Below are 18,404 nucleotides of genomic sequence, written 5' to 3' on the forward strand. Positions count from 1 at the left end.
CAATTCTCCTGCCTCAACCTCCTGAGTAGCTGGGATTACAGGCACGCACCACCATGCCCAGCTAATGTTTTGTATTTTTAGTAGAGACGGGGTTTCACCATGTTGACCAGGATGGTCTCGATCTCTTGACCTCGTGATCCACCCGCCTCGGCCTCCCAAAGTGTTGGGATTACAGGCTTGAGCCACCGCGCCCGGCTCCATGTACGGTTTCTACTGAATGCATTTTACTTTCATGCTGTCGTAAAGTAAAAACATCATTAAGTCAAACCTAAGTCGGGGCCATCTGTACCTGGGACAGTCTGTACTGTTCGACTTACGACACTTCTGACAAGTATCCTTGCATTCAGTTCAATTCTGATGCTATTTACCAGGAGTTATGGCCTACAAGTTAAGGGCTCAGTCCTGTAAGGCTACTCCCACTTCAGATGCCGGTTGCAAGTCCCAGGTCACAGGGCTCCTTTACTTCTCAGCCATCAGCTATAAATTGAAGTTTACCATGACCTTCTCCTTGTGTTCATTAATTTGCTAGAATGGCTCACAGAACTCAAGAGAACATTTTATTCATTATTATAGGTTCATGATAAAGGATACAACCTGGGAACAGCCAATGGAAGAGATAAATAGGGCAAGGTATGGGTGAAGGGCTGTGGAGCTTCCATGCCCTCTCTGGATGTGCCACTTTCCTAGCACGTCTGTGTGTCCACCGTTGCAGAAGCTCTGCAAGCTCTGTCGTTTAGGGTTTCAAGGAGGTCCTATTATGCAGCCATGATTGATTATATGATTGGCTCTTGGATTAACTCAATCTCCAGCCTCTCTCCCCTTGCTAGATGTCAGGGGTAGAGCTAAAAGTTCTAACCCCCTAATCACGCCTCTGTGTTTCTGTCCTGAAGCTCTCTGAGGGACTCCAGCCACCAGTTATCTCATTAGCATGCAAAAGACACATCACTCCAGAGATTCCGGGGGTCTTAGGAGCTCTTGTGTCAGGAACTGGAAACTACCAATTATTACATTATAACAAAAGATGCTGCTGTCCCCCTATACCAAGAGTTTTAGGAGCTGTGTGCTAGAAACCAGGGCTGAAGACATACATTTCTTATATCACAGTGTCAGAGAGAAGTAGTACTAATAGCTTGGAGTTAGATTATAAAGGGCCACGTATGCCGTGCTTTGGAATTTGGAATTTGGACATTATCCTGTAGGTAGAAAAGAACAGTCTTTATTTTTTAAATTTTTATTTGGGAAGAATTTCAAGCTTATGGAAAAATTGCAAAAGTGAAATACTTTATTGCATAAATTTCTGTTTTACAGAACACCTGCATACCTGTTACCCAGATTTGTCTGTTAACATTTTACTCCATTTGCTTCATTTGTAAGCTTGCTCTCTTTCTGAATGTGTATACAGATACATAATTTTCTGCGAATCATTTAAAGTTGTTACATACATCATGACTCTTTACGCTTAAATACTTGAGTGTGTATTTCCCAGAATAGGGATATTCTCTTTCATATCCACAGCATAGTTATCAACATCAGTAAATTTAATATTGATACTTTAATCTGAGGTTCATCAGTTGATTCCGTAATGTCCTTTATAGAAATTTTCCTCATCCAGTTCAGGATCTAGTCTAGGGTAGGTAGCATTACATTTAGCTGTTGTGTCTTCTTTAATGTAGAACATTTCCACAGCTTTTCTTTGTCTTATTTTAAATGTCACTATCATAATGCAGATCCTGTTCCCCTTTTTAAAAAAATAGAACATTCCTCATTTTCTGTTTGTCTGATGTTTCCCTCATGATTAGATTCAGATTATACTTTTCAGTTGGAATATTGCATGGGTGATAATATGTCCTTCATAAGGTATCACTTCTGGATGTTCATTTGTCCTTCATTGGTAATGTTAATTTTGGTCACTCAGTCAAGGTATTGTCTGATTTCTCAACTGTGATTCTGTGTGTGTGTGTGTGTGTGTGTGTGTGTGTGTGTGTGTATGTGTGTGCATACCCTTGCATCTAACAGTCTGTAGGGAGACACTTAAGAAAATGCATGGGCCAGGCGCAGTGGCTCACGCCTGTAATCTCAGCACTTTGGGAGGCCGAGGTGGGTGGATCACGAGATCAAGAGATCGAGACCATCCTGGCCAACATGGTGAAACCCTGTCTTTACTAAAAATACAAGAATTTAGTTGGATGTGATGGTGTGCACCTGTAGTCCCAGCTACTCAGGAGGCTGAGGCAGGATAATTGCTTGAACCTGGAGGCAGAGGTTGCAGTGAGCTGAGATGGCGCCACTGCACTCCAGCCTGGCGACAGAGCGAGACTCCATCTCAGAAAAAAAAAAAAGAGAGAGAGAGAGAGAACAAACAAACGGTTAGAGGTTGTATAAAAAGGATAAATGTTAAAACTGGTTTCAGCAGTTTCAGCAGCCAGGCTTGCAGAGAATTACATTCTTAGAGCAATGTGCCCTGTTACTCCTCGCCTCTCAACCTGTTTTAGTTTGGGATGACAAGAATGACCTATTTTGTATGATCTACTTTAACAGGTGTTCATTTTAGTCCAATTAGTGATTACCTTTTGCTGCCATATTTTTTTGCAGTTGAGATTTATAGCTCATTATCACAGTCATTCCAGAAATATTCTTTAAAAATTATTCATCAATGACTTTCTCATCCTTCCCTTTTTATCTTTTGCCATTCTGCCTTGTCTTTTTAGTAGCTAATCTCTTTAAAACAATTCTCATAGTATTTTTAGCCATAGTAGTTAGAACCATGCCCTTCTCCTCTAAAAGGTGAAAAACCAAGGCCTAGAAAAGCATATGAAAGAGCTAGAGTTCAAACCCACCTGTTTTGGTTCTAAATTCAGGCTTTTCCCCAGCTACTATCTTACTTTATTTGCCTGTTGGAATTAAAACACGGTTTTTCAATTTCACATTTGCCTGTGCCTTCATGAACCTGTAAAAGCTTGAATTAGGTGGCTAGATTTTGAAACTACAGGTAAACGTACCACTAAAGGCTGAGGAAACTTTAGGGTAATTGATAATAGTGGTAATATTATTGAACTATCGTATGTACTAGCCCTGTGTTCTAAGCACTTTACACTTACTCTGTTTACTCCTCATTATAGCTCTGTGAGGTTGAAACTATTATTAGCTCTGTTTTACAGTGAAGTATCTGAAGCTTAGAGAGGTTAAATACATTTCCAAGTGCAATAGTGGAGCCGGGACTCAAACTCAGTCCTGCTAAGTTTATTCTGTATCACAAAAAGCTGTGTTTGGTAGCGCTACAATAAATAGCTCACAACTGGATTTTGAACTGAAGCACTCCCCGTTTGTTTGTTTTTGTTTTTTTTTCACGTAGATGGACTCAAAAACTCAATTTGTACTTGGGATTCTCTTATTCCAGTGCTGTAGTAATATAGAGGCTGTTGCACAGGCGTTAGCTTCAGTGTTGTGGGTGGCTTATTCCTGTCTGTTCAGTTTTCCCTATTGGGGCTAAACATCTGTATAAGACTATCTTATTTGCTCTTAATAAACATTTCTTGGTGCAGAAATGGAAATGAGGCAGAGACTGGGGCTTTTAATTTTTTTGCATTTATGGAGAAAATGTACTCAAGAGGTATTTAGACCTTTGCTTTATTGCTTAGTGCCTGGCACATCATGAGTACTCAAGAAATGTTGAAATACTTTGGTTTCTTAGGTTGGAATATATAGGAGAGAATTATAAAGACATGAGAATGTGGATGGTAAGAGCTATAAATTCAGAAGATGATACTTTGAATTTACAATTGGCCCTCTGCATCTGTGGATTCTGGATTCAACCAATTACAGATAGAAAATATTCAGAAAAAAAAAATCTCAATAGGCTACTCAAATGAAGATGTGTTCACAACTAGTTGATCAAAACCAGTTAGAGATTTCTTTGTTCCTTTTCTACTCCCAGTTCCTCACTTGACAAGCCTGAAAAAACCAAATCAAAACAATACCACAATTTTAAAAAAGTCAAAAAAAACCCAATACAGTATAACAACTATTTAGATAGGATTTACCTTGCATTAGATATTATAAGTAATCTAGAGATGATTTAAAGTATACAAGAGGATGTTGCATGGGTTATATGCATACTATGCCATTTTATATCAGGGACTTGAGCATCTGCAGATTTTTTTTAGCTGTGGTGGTGGGGGATTAGGGTGGTGGCTGTTCTGGAATGAATTCCCCTGAGGATACTGAAGGATGATGAACTGTATTTTACTAAAGCTTGATTAAAATGGGAGGACCTTGTTACGTAAAAGTTAGTTCCAGGGCAAAGAAAAGAAGGTAATAGGAAAGAAATAATGGAAGGGAAGAGGTGAAGATTTTTGAGTTAGAATTACCAAGTTATAGCTGCTAATCTTGCTGGGTTTCGAATACAAATTCTGCCTGAAATCAGCATGTTAAACTTTAATGCTTTTTAATGACTTGCACCTTCTTAAGGAATTATATAGAGCTTGCTGTTTGAAAGTGTACTCTTGTTTGCAGAAGAGGAAGCTGATACATGCACAGGAGACGGAAGCTGGTATTTCATAGTATGAACAACAGTAGCTTTAGGGCAGTGAATGAAGGGGTGGAAAAGAAGCTGTGTATGCCAAAGAAATTGTGAAGAAAGAATTGATGAATCTAGATGGCCAATTAGAAATGGGACGGGAAATATGGAAGGTTTGAAAGGCAAAGATGTCTCAAAGGTTTTGAAACAGGGTGTCTGGGAAGCAAATACATGGTGTGTACCCAGTCCAGGGGATCAAGCCTGTGTCCAAATCTGCATTTTGCTACTTACTAACAATGTGAACATGAGTGAATCCCTTTACTGAGTAGGGCCTCAGTTTTGTTATCTGAAAAATAAAGAAGATGGCCTAGAGCACTGCTTCTTTTTTTTGAGACGGAGTCTCATTCTGTTGCCTAGGCTGGAGTGCAGTGGCATGATCTTGGCTCATTGCAACCTCTGCCTCCTGGGTTCAAGCAGTTCTCCTGCCTCAGCCTCCCAAGAAACTGGGACTACAGGCGCACGCTGCCATGCCTGGCTAATTTTTTTTTTTGAATTTTAGTAGAGATGGAGTTTCACCATATTGCCCAGGCTGGTAACAAACTCCTGAGCTCAGGCAATCTGCCCACCTCAGCCTCCCAAAGTGCTGGGATTACACGTGTGAGTCACCTCGCCCGGCCTATCAGTGCTTCTTAAACTTAAAATGTCTGTGTGAATTGCCTAGGGAATATTGCTAAAGTACATGTTCTGATTGAGTAGGTCTGTGGTGGGACCTGAGATTCGCAGCATTTTTAATACATTCCCAAGTAATGCAGAGTAGCAAAGGCTTAGAGGATCTTCAGGGTCCTTTCTGGTTCTGCAGTATTACACTTCTGTTTGTTGAATGTTTATCCTTCAGAGATCTGTTATACTTTTGTGACTTATAATCACCTCTATTTAAAGAGGTGAATTCTAAATCTTTGTCTCTTTACTTCAAATTAGAATGGCCTAAATTCATCAGTTTCCACTGATAACCACATCCCTCTCTTGACATCTCTATTTTTATAATACTTTATATTTATAAAGTATGTATTATACGTATATAAAGTATGTATTATAAAGTACTTTATACTTTTTTAGAGAGCTTTTATATCCATGATTTCATTTGATCATTACAGTAACCCACAGAGGTAGGCAGTTGGAAATACCTCCATTTGATGGATGGGGAAACAGGCTCAGAGACAGTATGTGGCTTGCTCACTAATGAGTGCTAGAACCACCCTAGAGCTGAGCTGAAGTTCACTGTGTTACGTTGCTTCTGGAAATGGTCATCTGCATACCTGTATTTAAAGGTTGGTTGCCATCTCGCTGTTTTTTTGAAATGTAAACATAAGCTAGTCCAACGGTAATGAGTTTTCTCAATTGAGTGTTCACAGTCAGTTATAGATCAGACTTGTTCTACTCTTCTCCCCTTCTCACTACTGTACTTGACTGGTCTTAAAAAGTAAAAAGTATCTTTAATTTTATTTTAAAAAATACGATAGATATGTATTCATATGATTCACAATTCAAAAGGCACATTGTATAAGAGTATATGGTGAACAGTCTCCATACTATTGGGTGCCCCAAATACCCCTTTCCTTTTCCCTGGGGCAACCAGTGTTATCAGTTATAGTTTATGACTCTCCAATGATTACATAATTGTATTCTTTTTTTCCCTATCAAACACAAATGAGGTTGGGCATGGGGGCTCACATCTGTAATCCCAGCACTTTGAGAGGCCCAGGAGGGAAGATATCTTGAGGCCAGAAGTTCAAGACCAGTCTGGGCAATATAGTGAGACCCTTTGCTACAAAAAGTTTTAAAGTATTAGGCAGGTATGGTGGCACTGGCCTATAGTCCTAGCTACTTAGGAGGCTGAAGCAGGAGGATTGCATGAGCCCAAGAGTTTGAGGCTGCAGTGAGCTATGGTTGTGCCAGTGCTCTCCAGCCTGGGTGATAGAGTGAGACCCTGTCTCTATAACCACCACCCCCTCAATGCAAAAAAAGCCACAAATGTTAAGCACACTGACTGTATAAACTGTACTTAAAAAAAAAAACAAACCACACACACACAAACTAATAATGTATCTTGGAAATTATTCTGTATCAGTGTTGAAAGAGCTGCCATGTTATTTGTTCTTTATGGCCACATAGTATTTCACTGTAGGATATATCATAATTTAGTCCACCATTGATGTACGTTTCAGTTATTTCTAGTTTTTTTGCTAATAAGCAATACTGTATTACATACATCATATTGCTGAATCAAAGAATATATGCATTTGTAATTTTTTTAAATTTAAGGGTTTTTTTTGTTTGTTGGTTTGTTTTGAGATAGAGTCTTACTCTGCTGCCCAGGTTGGAGTGCAGTGGCTTGATTATGAAGCCTTAACCTCCTGGGCTCAATCAGTCCTCCCACTTCAGCCTCCCAAGTAGCTGGGTCTACAGGCATGGACCATCATACCCAGCTAATTTCTAAGTTTTTCATAGAGATAGAGTCTCCCTGTGTTGCCAAGGCTGGTCTTGAACTCATGGGGTCAAGTGATCCTCCCACATTGGCCTCCCAAAGTGCTGAGATTATAAGTATGGGCCACTGCACCCAGCCTGCATTTGTAATTTTGATATATATTGTCAGATTGCCATCTGCTATGGTTTGAATATTTGTCCCCTCCAAAACGCATGCTGAAATTTAGTCCCCAGTATGGCAGTATTGAGAGGTAGGACCTTTAAGAGGCGATACCATGATACCATAACTCTGTCGTGATGAATGGATTAATCCATGGATTAATGGGTTAATGGGTTAGTGGGTTAATGGGTTATCATGAGAGAGGAACTAGTGGCTTTATAGGAAGAGAGGCCTGAGCTAGCACGTTAGGCTCAGCTCTCTTGCCACGTGATACCCTGCGAGTCCTTACCAGCAAAAAGGCTGCCCCTCAACCTATCTTATCAGATTTTTTGGTTGGTGCCAATTTTAATGTAGTTTTAATCTGCATTTCTCTTACGAGTGAGGTTGGGAATCTTTTCATGCTTAAGAACTATTTGTGTTTCTTTTTTTGTGAATTATCTGTTAAATGTTCTTTGCCATTTTTTTTCTGTTGGGTCATTGGACTTTTGATTTTTAGGAATTCTTTATGTTTTAGTGAAAATTTTTTATATGAATTCAAATTTTTTCTGTTTTTTTTTTTTTAGGTGAGATGGAGTCTTGCTCTGTGTCAGGCTGGAATGCAGTGGCATGATCTGGGCTCACTGCAACCTCTGTCTCCCGCGTTCAAGTGATTCCCCTGCCTCAGCCTCCTGAGTAGCTGGACTACAGGCATGCACCACCATGCCCGGCTAATTTTTTGTATTTTAGTAGAGACGAGATTTCACCTTGGCCAGGATGGTCTCGATCTCCTGACCTCATGATCTGCCCACCTCGGCCTCCCAAAATGCTGGAATTATAGGTGTAAGCCACTGTGCCTGGCCTCTCAGATTATTTTTTTCTTTGACTTTGCATAAGGTAGTTTTTGCCATGTCTAATTTTAAAGTGTTTTATGTAGTATTTTTTTTTTCTTTTATAGCTTCTGAGTATCATTTTTAGTCCTTTGTGTTTATAAAATAATTTTTCATGGTTTCTTTGGGTACTTTTTTGCTTTATTTACATTAAATATTTTTAAACCTTCTGGAATTTGATATAAGGCATAGGGTGTGTGTGTGTGTATTTTTGATGGCTATCCTATTGCCCTAACACCTTTATTGGTTAGTTCTCTTTTTCCCTAGAGGTCATCTTTGACTTATCTCTTTTGTCAATCTTCTCTTCATCCCTGAGCACATCCATTATCTAATTAGTTATCCCAGTAAGCTCAGTTTTTCTTTAGGCTCCTATATGTTATCTTTTCTTTCTGTTCATATTGATAATACTTTAAACCTTTTTTATTGTGGAAATTTCAATGTATGTTGAAATGTATATTTTATATATCAATATATTCATCAATATATCAATGTATATTGAAATGCAAGTGTGTGTGTGTGTGTGTGTGTGTGTGTGTGTGTAGAGAAACAGAGAGATTGAGAGAGGAATATATGAACTCCCAGGTACCTATTATCCCACTTCAATAACTATTAAGTCATTGTGGATCTTGTTTAATCTATATGCCTACCTACTTGTCCTCCTTTCCTCCCTCCAATTATTTTGAAGCAAATTATAGGGATGATATTACTCTTAACATCTGGACCTCTGACAGCTAATTTCTGTCTTCAGTTTTTATCATCCTAGTTCATCCTGTATAACTCTGTCATTCTTCATTGGCCATATATCTATCTATCTATCTATCTATATATATATATTGATCTTATATTCCTAAATGCTGAAATTGGTGTGAAAATTTACCAGAAATTTGCTCTTTTCATCTGTACAAACTCTAGTTATTTGGTAAGATCATATACCCTGAAATTAGGTTGTAATTCCTAATAATAGTCTGTAAAGGAAATATCAAGATAGGAGAAAGAAGGAAACATAAAGAGCTGTTGAATTTTGTCGAAGGCCTTCTCTGCATCTATTGAGATAATCGTGGTTTTTGTCTTTGGTTCTGTTTATGTGGTGGATTATTACATTTATAGTCTTGCGGATGTTGTACCAGCCTTGCATCCCTGGGATGAAGCCTACTTCATTCCATTGAAACAGCAAAACCATTGCTGTTGCAATCGGTTTGCCAGTATTTTACTGAAGATTTTTGCATCGATGTTCGTCATGGATATTGACCTGAAGTTTTCTTTTTCAGTTGTGTCTCTGCTAGGTTTTGGTATCAGGATGATGTTGGTCTCATAAATGAATTAGGGAGGATTCCATCTTTTTTTGTATTGTTTGGAATAGTTTCAGAAGGAATGGTACCAGCTCCTCTTTGTACGTCCGGTAGAATTCGGCTGTGAACCCATCTGGACCTGGACTATTTTTGGTTGGTAGGCTATTAATTACTGCCTCAACTTCAGACCTTGTTATTGGTCTGTTCAGGGATTCAATTTCTTTCTGGTTTAGTCTTGGGAAGGTGTAAGCATCCAGGAATTTATCCATTTCTTCTAGAGTTATGTACATAGAGTTGTTTATAATAATCTCTGATGGTGGTTTGTATTTCTGTGGAATCTGTGGTGATATCCCCTTTATCATTTTTTATTGTATCTATTTGTTTCTTCTCTCTTTTCTTTCTTACTATTCTGACTAGTGGTCTATTTTGTTGATCTTTTCAAAAAAACAGCCCCTGGATTTATTGACTTTTTGAAGGGTTTTTTTGTGTCTCTATCTCCTTTAGTTCTCTGATCTTAGTTATTTCTTGTCTTCTGCTAGGTTTTGAATTTGTTTGATCTTGCTCCTCTAGTTTTTTTTCCTGATGATAGGGTGTCGATTTTAGATCTTTCCTCGCTTCTCATATGGGCATTTAGTGCTATACATTTCCTTCTAGACAGTGCTTTAAATGTGTCCCAGAGATTCTGGTACGTTGTGTCTTCGTTCTCATTGGTTTCAAAGAACATCTTTAACAAGAAGGCAGGGGAGAGACACATGGAGAGGGCAGTAGTAGATCTGCCTGTTTCTTAGAGCAACACTACCTGGAGGAAAATTGGGGCAGGAGGGGAAGGCAAGTTTTGGGGCCTTTCACCAAGATTGGGGGTAAATAGGGTAGAGATAAGAGACTCAGAGCCGCCGGGCGCGGTGGCTCAAGCCTGTAATCCCAGCACTTTGGGAGGCCGAGGCGGGTGGATCACGAGGTCAAGAGATCGAGACCATCCTGGTCAACATGGTGAAACCCCGTCTCTACTAAAAATACAAAAAATTAGCTGGGCATGGTGGTGCGTGCCTGTAATCCCAGCTACTCAGGAGGCTGAGGCAGGAGAATTGCCTGAACCCAGGAGGCGGAGGTTGCGGTGAGCCAAGATCGCGCCATTGCACTCCAGCCTGGGTAACATGAGTGAAACTCCGTCTCAAAAAAAAAAAAAAAAAAAAAAAAAAAAAGAGACTCAGAGCCAAAACGTATAACAAATGAAGAAGGTTCAGAGTTAACAGTTTGTTTTTTCCTGTTGAGAAGCCTGTTTTATAATTTAGTGCTTAGTAGATGACTGCATTAAATTTAGACTGATTTGAACTTGGTGGGAGAGCAGAGTTAATTTGACAATGACAGCGTTAGTTCCAAGGTTGTGTAATTTGTGCCAGAGAAAGCTTTCAATTAGGGACAGGAACTATGAAGTGTTTCATGAGAGATTAGGGTTGTTGTTTGTTTAAATCTGTAATGTTGTTGGCACCATTTGCTTAGAGCCAGTAGCCCCAGGCACTAGTTTTAAAGCATTCTTATGTTCTTTCAAAACTTTTCACAGTGAGGCTTTCAGGTTGGATCAAAGGATTAGGAAAATATAGGTAATTTGAGAGTGCTACATCGAGAGCTCCTTTCTGGTTTTTTTTTTTTTTTTTTCTTAAACTGACTTGAATTTATCAAGCTTAATTCTTAGAATTCTTAGTTCAGTAGTTGAGCAACTTTACCTTCTGTGGAAATGTGGAAAACCAATTTCCCCTAGGTTTACATTTGTTACCCCTCAAAAACTTAAAGCTAGAGTAATAATATGAATTTACCCAAAATAACATGGGCCTTCAATCTTGCCTACTATTGAGCCTGGTCTCAGGCTGAGAGTAAATGTCTGACCTGAAAAAGAAATGGAAGTTGGAAAAGGAGTTGAAAGTAGGAATGAAAGAAGGTGTCTAGGACAAGTTTGACTACATTTCCATAGGCAAATACTAAGAAATTATCTCATAATATCTGTGTTTATCTAAATCAGGGGTCAGCAAACTGCGACTAACAATGGCTGGTTTTGTAACAGCTGACAAGCTAAGAATGCTTATTATTTTGTTAAAGGATTGTTAACAAACTAAAAAAGAAGAGTATGTAGACAGACTAGGTATGCACTGAAAAGTTCAAAAGATTTACTGTCTGATCCACATTATTCAAGGTATATAGTAATATTTCTTTATGTGAACATTAAAAATTTCTTGCTCTTTTGTTTGTTTCATATCATTTTCAATGACCTTTAAAAAAACTGGTAATACGGTTTTCCATTGTATATTTACATTGTACCACAATGTAAGAGTGTTACTCAGTTTTTGCTTTTATAACAATACTGGAAAAAACATATTTGCACACAGTTTTATGATTTGTGGAGTGCTTGGTAAAAAATTGTATATGCATTTTAAAATTTGATAATTTTTGCTAAATTGCCCTTGCTCCAAAGCAGACAAGTTTTATGTTTTCCCCAATGTTGTTGGCTTTCCCTGTATCAATCCCAGTAGAGACTAAAATGGTTTGACTTTAATCAGGTTCCTTTAATTATCTATTACTGTATAACAAACAAAAAACTTGAGTGGTTTAAAATAACATCATCATCATTAATTTTGCTCACAAATCTGCAGTTTGGCTGGAGCTTGGTGGGAACAACTTGTCTCTGCTTATTATCTTGATGTCATTTCTGGAGGCTCAAAGCCTCAGGACATGGTCACTTACATGCCTGGCTTCCTGCTGGAATCTCAGTTGGGGCTGTGGAGAACACTTGTGAAGCCCATGTGACTGGCTGGCTTTCTCACAGTATAGTCACTGGGTTCCAAGGAAGAATATCCCAAAGGACCAGGTGGAAGCCATATCACCTTTCATGATTTAGCCTCAGAAGTCACATAGCTTCATTTCTGCCCACATTTTTTGGGGAGGAAACATAGACTTTACTTCTTAATGGATGACAGGAGTGGCAGCATTACATTATAAGAGAGCATGTCAGATGGAAGTATTGGGGCAACCGTGTTTGGAAACTGCAGTCGGGCACTAGGTGGAATGTTTATTTTGATGTGCATATTTTTAAATTATGGGTGTGATTATACATCTTTTCTCATGTTCATTGACTGTTTCCATTTCTTTTCCTGTCACCTGCCTTTTCATATTCTTTGTCTCTTTTTCTTTGGTCTCTAGGTTATTGATTATTGGTTATATTATTGATTTGTAATAGCTCTTGTAGATAAAGCAAATCAGACTCAAACTTGGTTTAGAAAGTATCTCCTTGTGGGTCTGGGAGTTGTGAAAGTTGTATATGGGATGGTTTAGTTAGGTAATGGTGGGGATTTATGGAGTAATTATATTTAAGAATCATAATACTTTTTTTTTTTTTTTGAGACAGAGTCTTGCTCTGTCACCAGGCTGAAGTACAGTCGTGCCGTCTTGGCTCACTGCAGCCTCCACTTCCACGGTTCAAGTGATTCTCCTGCCTCACTCAGCCTCCTGAGTAGCTGGGATTTCAGGTGTGCACCACCACACCCAGCTAATTTTTGTATTTTTAGTAGAGACAGGGTTTCACCATATTGGCCAGGATGGTTTCAATCTCTTGGCCTCGTGACCCGCCTGCCTCGGCCTCCCAAAGTGTTGGGATTACAGGTGTGAGACACCACGCCCAGCCAATACTTTTGTTTTTTAAGCAAGTGATCCAGCAAGGGAGGGTGAATGGGAGCCATTTCCTTGTCTTTTGGTTATCAGCCTCCCTGAATCACTCTCCAACACTTGATGCAGAGCAAGATTAAAGACACATCAGTTCTCTTTGGTCGTTAATATACCTCAGAAGCCAGAGAATTTTAGATGCATGCAAAGGAAAGGTAAAATATAGGAGGAACATAAAGCTCTGGTGGTTATTTCACTACTGAAAATGGCTTTGAGTTCTGTTAGCTATGGTGTGTGATTTGACTGTTTTTTAAGTGTTGCTTTCCCCTATATTGAGGTTCAAAACTATATCAACAAATATAGATTGACCCTACAGAAGTGATCATTTTCTAAAATATGGTTATGTTTAACAAAGTGAAACATTTATTTTATCTTGCCACTAATAAGTTAGAATGTTACTCTTCATCTGCTAACCTGCTATGGGATACAGCCTTAATAAACATTACAATGTAAGTCCTTTCCCTAGTTGTAATCCTTGACAGTTTTAAAGGGATAGGCTGATGTTTGTCATCAAAGTACTTACTTTAAGTATAGTTTGAGCCAGACTTAAATTGTGTCAGCAAGGTCTGAATCCCACATCTCTTGACTCTGCTCTCTTCCTTGTTCATTTCATTTCCTGGTTTCACTGTGATGGAAAGATGGCTGACAGGATCTCTAGCCTTATGTCCTTCTAGGTTCAGAGCCAGTGGGGGTAAAAATGAACTCATGGCTGAGCGCAGTGGCTCATGCCTCTAATCCCAGCACTTTAGGAGGCTGAGGTAGGTGGATCATTTGAGGTTAGGAGTTCAAGACCAGCCTGGCCAACATAACAAAATCCCATCTCTACAAAAGATACAAAAATTAGCTGGGTGTGGTGGTATGTGCCTGTAGTCCCAGCTACTTGGGAGGCTGAGGCAGGAGAATTGCTTGAGCCCTGGAGGCAGAGGTTGCAGTGAGCTGAGATTGTGCCACTGCACTCCAGCCTGGGTGACAGAGCAAGACTCCATCTAAAACAAAACAAAACAAACAAACAAAAAAACTCAACAGTTTAGGCCGGGCGCGGTGGCTCAAGCCTGTAATCCCAGCACTTTGGGAGGCCGAGGCGGGTGGATCACGAGGTCAAGAGATCGAGACCATCCTGGTCAACATGGTGAAACCCCGTCTCTACTAAAAGTACAAAAAATTAGCTGGGCATGGTGGCGCGTGCCTGTAATCCCAGCTACTCAGGAGGCTGAGACAGGAGAATTGCCTGAATCCAGGAGGCGGAGGTTGCGGTGAGCCGAGATCGCGCCATTGCACTCCAGCCTGGGTAACATGAGTGAAACTCCGTCTCAAAAAAAAAAAAAAAACTCAACAGTTTAATTTCTGGATCTTTTGTTAACCCTAATTGGATCATATGTTATGATGAGGGGAACAGAATGTACTGATTGATTGGCCTGAGCTGAATTGCACATATATCCCTGATGCTGCAGGAAGAGTTAGTTAACTCTGCTGGACTGTGGATCTACAAGGCCGTAACAAACAAAACAAAAAATATAAAAACAAAACAAAAAAGTTGTTTGTATTCTACTGTTAAGTTTTAAAGCACCTTTCTAAGAAAATTACTGGTATTAAGAAGAAAAACAGCTCTTCTAGGTTTTTTGGAAACACTTGTTTATAATCGTACTAATGAGTACAATTGTAACCCCTTTTTTTCTATTCTTTTTTTTTTTTTTTTTTTTTAACTAAAGCAGATGTTTCTTTTCTTTTCTTTCTTTCTTTCTTTCTTTTTTTTTGAGACAAGGTCTCACTGCATTGCCCAGTCGGGAGTACAGTGGCACCATCATGGCTCACTGTAGCCTCAGCCTCCTGGGCTCAGGTGATCCTCGCACCCCAGCCTCCCAGGTAGCTGGAACCACATGCATGTGCCACCACACCCAACTAATTTTTGTAGAGAAGAAATTTTGCCATGTTGCCCAGGTTGGTCTTAAACTCCTGGGCTCAAGTGGTCTGCCCTCTTTGGCCTTCCAAAGTGCTGGGATTATAGGTGTGCACCACCCATCCCAGCCAGATGTTTCAAATTTACTATGCATACCACTTAAATATTGTGTTAGAATTTGTATTTGAAAGATTTGTAAAAATTTAAGGAATTTAGGGTCATATTGCTCTTTTGTCCACTGCCAACATTTCGGGCAGTTAAATTGTGAGCTATAATCTGTCTATCCCCCAAATCAAAGGTGAGTGGGTTTTGATTTTGTATGTTAGTGAATGGTTTTAACCTTTATGTAAGAATGTGATAGGTAGTGTTTCAAAGATTTTAAAGCCATGCTAATTTAAAAATTAAAATCCCCTATTTAGCTTTGGAGATGGATGTTACTAGAGCACAACTCAGCCACCTAAATCTACCACTGTAGAACGATGCACAAAGAGCATTTTATAACTGTGAAAGTATAAAGTAGAGCATTTGAGGAAGTTTCTGGAGATTGCTTGACCATATGACAATTCACAATCACAAAGACATGGAATCAACCTAGATGCTCATCCGTGGTGGACTAGATAAAGAATATGTGATACATATACACCATGGAATACTACACAGCCGTAAAAAGAGGATGAGATCATGGCCTTTGCAGTAGCATGGTTGGAGCTGGATCCTATAATCCTGAGTGAATTCATACAGGGGCAGAAAACTAATAACCTCATGTTCTCACTTATAAGTGGGAGCTAAACATTGAATACACATGGACACAAAGAAGGGAATAGTAGATACTGGGGCCTATTTGAGGGGTGGAGGATGGGAAGAAGGTGAGGATTTAAAAACTAGCTATGGGGCATTATGCTGATTACCTGGGTGAGAAAATTATCTGTACCCCAAACCCCAAGACATGCAATGTTTGTTTACCCATGTAACAAAATCTGTATATGTACCTCTTGAGCCCAAAAGTTGCCCCCCTCCAAAAAAAGTTAGCAGATATTAGGAAGCTATTTCACAGACATGAAAAAAAAGAAAACTGCATGGGATGTCATCTTAAAGAGTAATTACAAAGTCTGTGTACATTTTAATTACTCAGAATGTTTTTACTTTCCTGTGATATTTGAGCCAACTTATAAAAAAAGTTTGACTTAAATATCTATAGGTGGACCATTTGAAGAGTCAGCCAGTAATTCTGTTTAGAAAAGATCAAAGCATTGTTATTTATGCTCGATGGTGCCACTAGGACATGAAGTACCACTAGACCTTATGCCCGGGAGCAGTTAAAGGACAAGTCTTAAGGATTTCCTGTAGGTGAACAGTGCTGTTAAGACTTACCCCATTTCAGTCATCAGGCAAGTTCTTAAGATTTGAAGTGCCCTGTGTTCGCCAACCATCTGGTGGGTGGGCATCAGAATCTGGTAAGGGTTTCAGACCACTCAGAACCATTGCAAGGCCTAAGAAAAATCAAGTTTTAAATTTTAGTTAAGTCTTAATCAGTTTTATCTTTTATGAATCATAGTTTTGGTTTTGTGTCTAGAAAGTCATCATAAGCCCAAAGTTACCGAAATATTTTCCTATGTTATCTTCTAGGAGTTTTATAGTTTGGCATTTTCACTGAGGTCTCTGATTCATTCTGAGTTAATTTTTGTGAAAAGTGTAAGATCTGTGTCTATATTCATTTTTTTGGCATAGAATGTCCGCTTTCTATACCATTTGTTGAAAAGACGGCTGTCTTCTTTGAATTACCTTTGAGCCTTTATCAAAGAATAGTTGACTATATTTGTGTAGGTATATTTCTAGGCTCTCTATTCTATTCTCATCTATTTGTCTCTTATTTTGCCAATGCCATTCTGCCTTGATTATTGTAGCCTTATAGTAATGTCAGCTCTCCGACTTTGTTCCTTTGCTTTTTTTGAGATGGAATCTCACTCTGTCACCCAGGCTGGAGTGCAGTTACATGATGTCAGCTCACTGCAACCTCTGCCTCCCAGGTTCAAGTGATTCTCCTGCCTCAGACTCCTGAATACCTGGGATTACAGGTGTGTGCCACCATGCCCGGCTAATTTTTTGTATTTTTAGTAGAGACAGGGTTTCACCATGTTGGCCAGGCTGGTCTCGAACTCCTGACCTCAGGTGATCCACCTGCCTCAGCCTCCCAAAGTGCTGGGATTACAGGTATGAGCCACCATGCCCAACCTGTTGTTGTTGTTTTTTTTTTGGGGACAGAGTCTCACTCATTCTCTTGCTCAGACTGGAGTGCAGTGATGTGATGTTGGCTCGCTGCAACCTCCAATTCTGGGGTTCAGGTGATTCTCCTGCCTCAGCCTCCCGAGTAGCTGAGATTACAGGTGCATGCCACCACGCCTGGCTAATTTTTGTATCTTTAGTAGAGATGGGGTTTCACCATGTTGGCCAGGCTGATGTCAAACTCCCGACCTCAAGTGATCCTCCTGCCTCAGCCTCCCAAAGTGCTGGGATTACAGGCAAGAGCCATTGTGCCCAGCCTGACTAATTTATTTTTATTTTTTTTAGAGATAGGGTCTCACTATGTTGTTGCCTAGGCTGATCTTAAGCTTCTGGGCTCAAGTGATCCTCTTGCTTTGGCCTCCCAAAGTTATGAGCCACTGTGCCTGGCTCTGAAATGAATGTTATTAAAAAAGAAGATAAGACCTAGGGCACAAGAGGGTTTACATGTATATTTACAGCCTTTCACCAAGATTGTGTCAGTAATTTACCCATAAACAGTTTATTAGCCTGGGCAACATAGGGAGATACTGTCTTTACCAAAAAAAAAAAAAAAAAAGAGAAAAGAAAATAGCTGGGCATGGTGGTATATGCCTGTTGTCCCAGCTACTTGGGAGACTAAGGTGGGCGGATTGCTTTAGCCTGAGAGGTTGAGGCTATAGTGAGCTGCGATCTGCCACTGCACTCCAGCCTGGGCGACAGAGTGAGACCCTGTCTCAAAAAAAAGAAAAAGAAAAAGTTTGTTTTCTTTGTCCATTTCAGTTTTTGGAAGCATCTTGTATTTTAATTAATTTCAGTATAATGAGAATACTTACACTAATGCTTTTGAAATAAGTAAAATAAAGGAAAAGAGCAAAAAGTCATACATTTTACAGTCAGTGCTTTAAGTATAGTTGCTCAGTTTATGGAGTTTTTAAACCTTCTTATAAAATGCTCTGAATGTGGTTAGTTCTGTTTATTCGGATTAGTGGATTACATTGGTAATCCACCCAGTTAAGAATGTCATAGAGTTTAGAATCAGAAGGTGTCTTGGAGGTGGTTGTGCTAATTTCCTACAATTGCTACATAATGCAGAGATCTCTTTGGTAATAATATCCATGCATCTATTACAGATCTGATCTCCGTCCAAGTCCTGTATACTGCTTTGTAAGGCAGTCAGTTCCATGATAATTGAATGGGTCATAAAGTTATTCTCTTAGTT

At 39.4% G+C, this 18,404-nt stretch overlaps 1 protein-coding gene and 1 long non-coding RNA gene across 8 annotated transcripts in view; both read left to right on the forward strand.

The window, feature by feature from the left end:
- UVRAG (UV radiation resistance associated) overlaps positions 1-18,404 on the forward strand; it is a 317,013-nt gene that overhangs the window by 22,919 nt on the left and 275,690 nt on the right. Inside the window, exon 1 of one of the 6 annotated variants that reach the window (XM_032259110.1) lies at positions 12,803-12,833. The exons of the other annotated variants lie outside the window; for them this stretch is intronic. The gene's annotated coding sequence lies outside the window, so the exon portion shown is untranslated. Of the gene's footprint in view, positions 1-12,802; positions 12,834-18,404 lie in introns of those variants that run through there. 6 annotated transcript variants of the gene reach the window in all.
- LOC116537090 lies at positions 8,219-8,814 on the forward strand. Of its 2 annotated transcripts, none has more exons than XR_004262944.1 (2): positions 8,219-8,229; positions 8,609-8,814. It is a non-coding gene; the product is annotated as an uncharacterized LOC116537090 (long non-coding RNA). The 2 variants fall into 2 exon arrangements; XR_004262943.1 differs by lacking the exon at positions 8,219-8,229 and adding an exon at positions 8,532-8,550.

This window comes from Sapajus apella, unplaced genomic scaffold (assembly GCF_009761245.1).
Source record: "Sapajus apella isolate SASKATOON/1434 unplaced genomic scaffold, GSC_monkey_1.0 scaffold106, whole genome shotgun sequence".
Taxonomy (NCBI): domain Eukaryota; kingdom Metazoa; phylum Chordata; class Mammalia; order Primates; family Cebidae; genus Sapajus; species Sapajus apella.